Source organism: Salvelinus alpinus, chromosome 6, assembly GCF_045679555.1.
Source record: "Salvelinus alpinus chromosome 6, SLU_Salpinus.1, whole genome shotgun sequence".
NCBI lineage: Eukaryota > Metazoa > Chordata > Actinopteri > Salmoniformes > Salmonidae > Salvelinus > Salvelinus alpinus.
Window position 1 is genome coordinate 49801121 of NC_092091.1, and position 6304 is coordinate 49807424.

The 6304-nt window shown below is 41.6% G+C and overlaps 1 long non-coding RNA gene across 1 annotated transcript; it reads left to right on the top strand.

Annotated features, from left to right (window-relative positions):
* The first annotated feature begins 572 nt into the window (after positions 1–572).
* Positions 573–5999, top strand: LOC139577856 (uncharacterized). The gene is made up of 5 exons (XR_011675443.1): positions 573–641; positions 1312–1534; positions 4778–5140; positions 5553–5648; positions 5892–5999. It is a non-coding gene; the product is annotated as an uncharacterized lncRNA (long non-coding RNA).
* The last annotated feature ends 305 nt before the right edge of the window (positions 6000–6304 follow it).

The window sequence follows — 6304 nt, forward strand, 5'->3', positions numbered from 1 at the left end:
TCCAAGTCTGCCCTCAAGTGTTAGGTTTCCAGAACAACGTAAGCATACATTATTTAATCAAATAACCCTCTCTAAAATTAAATGTTTCCCCCAAAGCTGAATGCAGACTAACTTCGTTTCTATTAAATATCACGTTAGTCTGTCTTTCCGATATTATTATGGACTTCATTTTCGGACTTTACAGTGGGAAAGGCTACAGTGGTGGGGTTTTCCACCCTCTCTGTTTTCATATGAATGGATGTAAATTGCATTGGGTTTGACCAAACAATGATGCCTGTCATTCATTGCCATATGTTTATAAACCTCGGTGTCCCTTTACATTGCTGATGAAAACTTTGTTAAAAATCTTGAAATATTGATAGTGAGTATTTCAAGATTTTTAACAAAAATCGCGCTATGGTATGGAGGTTTGCACCGTGCGCATTCGCGTGTCAACATGGCGCTTCAAAGCCAATCGAAATCAGTCTCCGCTCCGTTAATCCCATTTCCTCGTTTCTATTGGTTACGTTTCTTGTCATCGTGTTTGGCAATGGTCGACTGAGCAAGCGTGGCACCGCCTCCTTTATTGTAGAATTTAAAGAGGCATGTAGATCTTTACAATCCCAGAAACAACCGTGATTGAGACGTGTTGCTAAAAATTGGTACGTTTTTGTATTATTATTATTCATGCATATGCTCCAGTAAACGAATTGAGGGATTTCGGTTGTATAAAATAAAAATGTGTACAGTTTGTTATTGGAGTATTTGTATTTATTTAACTAGGCAAGTCGGTTAAGAACAAATTCTTATTTACAATGACAGCCTAGAGGGTTAACAGTGGGTTAACTGCCTTGTTCAGTTAGAACGACAGATTTTTACGTTGTCAGCTCGGGGATTCGATCTAGCAACCTTTCGGTTACTGGCCCAACGCTCTAACTACTAGGTTACCTGCCGACCCAATTAAGAGTAGCCTAGACTCATTGACATAAAATATGTAGGCTACCTAACTGCATCCTTTTTTTCCTTTTTTTCATTTACAGGCATTGATGTAATTCATTGTTGTGTTCATTATTCAGAAGACTTAAGACAACAGACATTGACTGAGTTATTCTAATTCAAGTCTGGACTCAAGACAGTAGCCTATAAATAGGGTGAAGAAGTTTGACCAACTTTTTTATGCCCATATTTATCAAAGTTGCATTAAATAAACATTGTATAAACCAATAATGTATTATTTTGAGTGAGTCCCATATCATCTGGCAAGTATCATCTCTGTCTGTTTGTAGGCTAAGTTCTGTTCAGTGAGCTGTAGCGTCTCTCTCTCTTTCTCAGGACAGAAGATGCTGCGGCAGTCACTACCATCCCTCATTCTCATCCTCGGTGTGGCGGTAGCTGTGCCCGCTAAAGAGAAGCGTGTCCATCGCCATAGTGACCTGAGTGACCATGCCCATGACGACTCCACTGGTTTCCATTATGACCACGAAGCCTTCCTGGACAAAGAGGAAGCCAAGACCTTCGACCAGCTGAACCCCAAGGAAAGCAAAGACAAACTTGGGTACATTATGTTACACAACACCCAGGCTGGCAGCGTCTCAAATGGCCAATATGCACTACTTTTGACCAGGGCCAATATTTCTTATGTTATGTATTTCTTTAGACCCAGCTTCATATTCCCTATGTACAGCCTTTGACCTGGGCCCATAGGACTCTGGTCAAAAAGAGTGAACAATGTATGAAATAGGGTGCCATTTGGGATGCAACCCCACTCTCAGTGCTCTAGGTTAGAAGTTACCCCCAGGCGCATATCTAGGATCAGTTTGCCTTCTCTAAACTCCTATCCATAACTATTAGGAGGAGAATGCAACTGACCTGAAATCAGAGTCTATGAACAACTTCATCCTATTCCAATAGACACCCCTCCCTTTCTTTCTTTCATTCTCATTCCCTTGTGGTGCATTATTTCATACACTAATTCTGTATCCCTAGCCCTACCCATCTGGCTAAGTCAACATTACATCCTCAATCATTTTTGTTTTACTTTCAATCCTTTTTCTCTCTTTCTACACATTCATTCCCTGCTCTTCTCCCTCCTCCAACCACCTACGCTTGCACTCTTCCGTTTGACTACAGTCATTGTGTTTACGTGAAGACATCTCACCCCCTGCCTCTGTCTTAGCATACTGTTAACCTTGACTTGTTCAATCAATCAAATGTATTTTATAAAGCCCTTTTTACATCAGCAAGTACACAGTAAGAATTTTTGTAAAATCTCCCTCAGTTTTTTATTTCCACGCTTTCAAAAAACGTAAATATCTGTTCCAAATTAAGATTCAATGAAGTCTGCAGAACGGTTGGGGTGTCGGCTAATACATGGGACATTGACTTTGAAAAAAATCTATTTTGGTTATTATACTACAGTAAGCGAAGTGGATTTACACCCAGTAACGGAATTTTTGCGGTATTTTTTTGCGGTAACATAATTTCATCATGGGTCCTTGATCTGTACTACACAGAAATTTATAATTCTGGATATGAATGTCATTCTCTTCATGGTGATGTATCCTAAATATTCACACAAAGGTATAAATATGCAATATCCTCCTTAGCGTATTTGGGTATTATTCAACTATTATTTTAATGAGCTCTGCCCCAAACAAGACTGAATTTGGGTGTAACATGTGTTACGTTCCCAGAAAGAAAACCAAAAATGTTGCTTAAAAAGAAAGGCGGATCTAACAAAGACTCACTGACAACAAACTAAACAGGTGGGGTTTTAGGAGGGGTTATAAAAGACACTCATGGGGGTGTCCACTGAAAATTGCATAGCAACAAAAACTGGGACCTAAAAGACACCCACCATGAGTACCCACTAAATTTGCCAAGTAAGAGGCTGTAAGGTGTGCGTGTTGGTGGCAGGGAAGTCAGGTGCAGGAGAACGAACTTGGTATAAACGGAGTCATTTAATAAGAACTCACAAACTCCAAAAAACAAAATATACAAAAAATAATAAAATGGGTACAAAACCCGTCGCGCACCAACACATACTAGCACTAACATACAATCTCCAACAAGGACATGAGGGGAAACAGAGGGTTAAATACACAACATGTAATTGATGGGATTGGAACCAGGTGTGAAGGAAGACAAGACAAAACCAGTGGAAAAATGAAAAATGAATCAGTGATGGCTAGAAGATCGGTGACGTCGACCGCCCGAACACCGCCCGAACAAGGAGAGGGACCGACTTCGGAAGAAGTCGTGACAGAGGCATACAAATGAAAAACCCCCACCAAACTTAAAGACAGAAAGCAAACCAAAAAGTTTAGCAAAACAAAAACAGGGAAGATCAGACAAAGGAATGTTTTTCTAGACATCAAATAGGGAGCGCCAACTAAAGGTTTTGACACTGCACATCTCAACTGAAGCACTGGGCCAGCCACTCTTAAATATCACTTGGGCCAGCACAGGTGAAACACCTTCTAATTTACGAGATAGACAAGCCAGCAAAGATGTAACACATACTGACTAACAAGGTGACACCAATCGGTGCTCCTGTCACGCCCTGACCATAGAGAGCCTTTTATTCTCTATGTTGGTTAGGTCGGGGTGTGACTAGGGTGGGTTATCTAGGTTATTGTATGTCTATGTTGGCCTGGTATGGTTCCCAATCAGAGTCAGCTGTTTATCGTTGTCTCTGATTGGGGATCATATTTAGGCAGCCATTTCCCCACTGGTTTTTGTGGGATCTTGTTTGTGTGTAGTTGCCTGTGAGCACTGCATTTTGCATTTTCACTGCATTTCTCAAAAATATACTCTTAGCATTAATTTGATACCCAATTTGATATGCTCCTATGAACTTCATGTTGGTGCTCATGGGTCCTTTTACATGGAAATTACCTTATACAGAAACCAAGCCTAAACCCTAAAGAGCAAGCAATGCAGATCTTGAAGCATAGTTACTAGGAAAAACTCCCTAGAAAGGAAGGAACCTAGGAAGAAACCTAGAGAGGAACTAGGCTCTGAAAGGTGGCTAGTTCGCTTCTGTTGGTAGTATGCTTAGTTGGCTTGTTCTGTCCCTTTGGCAGGAAGATCGTAGATCGCATCGACACAGACAAGGATGGTTTCGTGAGCCGTGGGGAACTGCACCAGTGGATCAAACCAAGATACTATTTATGTAGGGTCTAATTTGATATAATTACCACGTGATATGAGGAGAGATTGATCATGAGCTACAAACACAATCCAAGAATGAGATGGGAATGAGAGGAGAGAGCTCAACATGACAGTATAGTAGTGTCTATACAGCTATTTGATAGTGGTGTCATCTTAGGTTCGTGTTGTTAATACAAAGGCAGGGGAAGGGGTTACCACAATATCCATGTCTTTTATCCTTGATACAAAGAAACAAACACAGGTGGAAAACAGAACATGTTAACACATTTTTCCCTTTGGAGTTAAAAGTAGAGATAATCTGTAGTAGAGAGGGTAAATTAGTGACACATATCACTGATAAACTCTGATTCAAAAGGTTTTAGTAGGCTAGACTTTGACTTTGACTGCAGTACACAACCCAAGAGTATTTACACTGACAGTGTAGTTCTGGGCCAGTATGAATAAAGCGTCACAGAGTAGGAGCGATCAGTTTAGCCTATTAGATCATAATAAGTAACATTACATGGACAGGGGGGACCTGATCTTAGATCAGCACTTCTACTCTGAGACGCTTGATACATACAGACCCTGATCTTTGCTTTACAAAGCCATGTCTTGACTGAGAATGTCCTCCGCTCCCTTGCAGATGAGTAGTTTGACGACGTGGATGACAAGGCTAGCTACAAGGCCATGCTGACTAGAGACGAAAGGCGCTTTAGGACAGCTGACCACGACGGGGACGGCATCGCCACCAAGGTCGAGTTCACTGCCTTCCTTCTCCCTGAGGAGTATGACCACATGAAGACCGTTGTCATACAGGTCAGTCAGAGGACTGGGATCAGTCAATAGTCACAGGATCAATCAAATTCTGAGGAACATCCAGGTGGTGCACTTTTTTTCTCCAGCCCACTTCTAAACAGCAATTTTTTTTTCTGTTTCACTTAGTAGAAGACAGTAGAAGACATTGACAAGAACGGTGATGGAAAGATCACCCTTGACGAATACATTGGTTAGTCTCTCCTTCAACCTACTACCCTTTCCAAACAGATAACATACAATATGTCATCAACCAAACATAATATCTGGTTCTTTATACATTTTATGAGAACAACAAATATTTAATTTTTTTTATTACTGATTTATGAGTGATATTCTTGGGTCCACAACCAACTGTATATGTTAAATGAAAAGTGCTAGTATGCATACACAAACAGAAGATAACCCAGAGGTGCACAGTAGGCATGATTTTGAAAGTGATTTTCTCCCCAGCGAATGGACCAGTGGTTTTCAAACCTCTCCTCGGTGACCCCCAAGACATTTCACAATTTTGTTGTACACCTGAACTAGCTCATAACCCCTGGAATAGACTTTAGAATTACAACACCTACTGTATAAGCTGTAACCTGTTCTTTCCACCACAGGGGACATGTTCACACCTGAGAATGGAGAGAGTGAACCAACCAGACTGGGTGCTGATGGAGAAAAAACACTTCACAGAGTTTAGAGACAATAACAAGGTACACTAGTCTGCTGCTACTGGATCACCTTAACATCCTCTCCTTATACATTACTATAACATCATTATAACATCACTTTTTAAGTCAGTATACTTAAGGTACCCTACCCCTCAGACCAGCTATGTCAATACTTACACACACACACACACCCCTCTTTCTGTGGACATACTAAGTTAACAGGTTTGTGTCTGTTGTGTTGTCAGGATGGTTTGTAACAGCTCTCTATGCGTGTTGTGTTGTCAGGATGGTTTCCTGGATAACCATGAGGTAGCTCAGTGGATCCTGCCAGGAGAGATTGACCATACTTACAATGAGGCTAAGCACCTCATCCACGAGACAGACACAGACAAGGTACGCATCTCCCCAGTCTTACTGCCTGAACTCTCACCCTTACCCCAAACCAAAAGCCCCATACCTGTACACTCTTATAAATGTTTCTTATTCCACTTCCACACACAATCTTATCCCCTCCAAAGCACCCCTAGCCAGGTGTCCTCTTCACCCCTCCCCCATCCCTGTCCCCCTGTAAAACTCACACCTCCGCCATCTGTGTACCCCTTTTTACCCTCACCCTACATCTCACCACCCTCATAACTGCAACTATCGTGCAGTGTACACCCCCACCCGTTCACGCCCCTTCCTCTCTGACCTTCTCA